Below are 2521 nucleotides of genomic sequence, written 5' to 3' on the forward strand. Positions count from 1 at the left end.
AGGTGTTTGACGCTGGTTGATCGCCTTGAGGAGTTCCTCCAGCACTTCCCCACCTTACAGCTCGACGACGAGCTGTTTGTGCAGGCGGGGAGAAGTGTTACGGCCGTAGAGGCCCACCGGGCAATCTTAGCCCACAAGTTATCTTAGGTTAATTCTTATGCAAGTTATCTTAGGTTAATTCTTATGCAAATTATCTAGGTTATAAATATAGGCTGTAAGACTCTTTTTGGAATTAAGCAATAAAGATAGTTCTATCATATTGCCCGGCTCCAGAGGAGCCGGAAACCCTAGCCGCACCTTGCCCTAGCCGCTGCCGCCCTTCTCCTCCCTCGCGACAACGCCAACACGCCGGAGCCGCTGTCCTCGGCCCCAACCCTCGCTGTTCTGTCCCTACAACCTAAGGGGCAGAGTCGGTAGGAACCCTAGTCCTACCAGAATAAAACTGCCGAGAGACTATATAATGCACCGAAATCTAATTTGTCGCGTCGTCTCTGACTCCACTTTGAGCGATCATTCTCATCTCCGGCCATGGTGGGCCAGCCCACGATGTGGTGCGTTTGGTTGACTATCTGATGCAATGAGCTCGAGTAGAATTTCCCTCGCCATGTATCTAAACTAATTAAGATAAAGGAAGATATACGTCTTTAAATAATGTTTACAACAATATGCTGGTTCATGTAGGTTTAAGAGTCTACTATCATGAAACAAAAGAATCACACAGTTTTCCCTGTGATTCCAATCATATATAACTTGCACAATATCAAAATTTACTTGCAGAAGTTAAAAACTGATATATGAACTCACATGATCAAGGAGATGGAAGGCACATGTTGAAGTCATGAAAAAACTATCTAAAGCAACATTTCACTAATTATCACATATCTGACCACACATCAGAAGGTTATTACTAATGCTACATACATTTCATCAATTAGCACTTCCAAATAGATCTCACACAACCACACAGGTACGTATTTTCTTGTAAAAGAGGTTATTTCAGATTGCATTCAGTACACAATAATATATAGCGGACTGGGAAGTAAATTACTTGATACAACAAAGAGAAAAAGCTTATCTCTCTTCCTTTAGTGTGTGACTCAAGAACTTCTCTACTTACAAATATATTTAGCCATGCTTGATCATGCTCCTCTATGCCTTGCACCAAATCATCCCAAGTACAAAAATCTGACGAATGTCGCAATGAAAAGGGTATGAATATTGACCTGAGGGGATGGTACAGGTTTCTGCAAAGAATTAAATAGGAAGTCTGAATCCACTGGTGACAATGTACTTTGCAGATCCACAAACAATTCGTTGCTAAAAATTTCACAAATCACATGTTTAGGAGACCACAATTTCTATCATGAACGGATCGGGCACACAACTGTACTCCAAAAACTTGACAATTTTTTTGATCTGGAAGGAGAAAAACATGACTTACGGGGAGTTGAGCGTGGTTGGGGACAGTCACAGTGGATGAAGGTAGTTGACATCGGCGCGGCCGGGAACAAACAGGTCACCCCTGGAAGGCTCTGCATCTGCAATGCCAGGATGACTCGTGGCGTTCCTGCCGCTGGTAGCCTCCATTGGAGGCACGGAAGAAAGGGAATCATGTTGGAGGTTGAGAACCAGAGCCTGCATAAAAATGGAATGAGTGGACAGGCTCCGAACGGAGAACAAAGAATATATACTGCACTATCCTCTCAGTCTCCGATATCTTGCGTGCCCAGGTCTAGAAGGAGAGGTCGTGGGTAAAGCTCGAAGCATCATGTAATACAGGTATAGGGAACAGTAGCAGTTGGAAAATTCAGCAGCAGACACACCTGCGGTGCAGCCCAAGCTCGCCCTGTTGCAGACCGAGCACTCTCAACACTGCCTCCTCCTGCCGGCACACCCTTCTTCAACAAGCAGACACAGCAGCAGCAGATGATCTTGTCGTGCGGTAGCCTCCGATCCGGCAGCTTCTTCTCCAGCTACCTCGCGAGGCGAGGAGGGGCGGCTGGGCCCATGTTGGCGAGGGGGCTGCGGGGCAGGCCGGCAGGCTCGCGCAGCCCACCATGCGACCCTGGGTTAGGCGCTGGAGCCGAGCCGATGCATCGAGCAAGGGGGGCGATGCGGCGGCGGCTGCCGTGGGGACATAGGACACAGGCGGCGGCAAGGGACTTGGCGGCGAGGCTTGGCTCATGGTGGACCGGATCCAGAGCGAGGGAAGTTCGGGAGGCAGCGGAGGAGAGTGGTGACGCGAGATCCCGGCGCCGGCGAGGAATTTGGGAGGGGTCTAGAAGACTCTGTTTCTTTCTTGAGAGGAGGAGAAAGGAGAAGAGACAGCCCGTTGGAACTACCGGGCACCAGGTGGTGTTGTGTATGGATGTCCCTGTTCCAAAATTCTGTCCGAGCACAAGGTGTTTCTTGAAAAAGTGCAGGTGTCACGGATCTCAGCCATACATTTCAGATTAGACGGCATATATGATGTGAAGGCAGGCACACCATCACCACCAACTCGCGTTTTTATAGGAGCAGA

At 48.5% G+C, this 2521-nt stretch overlaps 1 long non-coding RNA gene across 1 annotated transcript; it reads right to left on the minus strand.

Moving 5' to 3' along the window:
- Nucleotides 1-841: 841 nt before the first annotated feature.
- On the minus strand, nucleotides 842-2318 carry LOC119320538. Its single transcript, XR_005155040.1, has 3 exons — nucleotides 1824-2318; nucleotides 1442-1635; nucleotides 842-1244 (listed from the first exon to the last, which is right to left on the minus strand). It is a non-coding gene; the product is annotated as an uncharacterized LOC119320538 (long non-coding RNA).
- Between the last annotated feature and the right edge of the window lie 203 nt (nucleotides 2319-2521).

Source organism: Triticum dicoccoides, chromosome 6B (assembly GCF_002162155.2).
Source record: "Triticum dicoccoides isolate Atlit2015 ecotype Zavitan chromosome 6B, WEW_v2.0, whole genome shotgun sequence".
In the NCBI taxonomy this organism is placed as follows: domain Eukaryota; kingdom Viridiplantae; phylum Streptophyta; class Magnoliopsida; order Poales; family Poaceae; genus Triticum; species Triticum dicoccoides.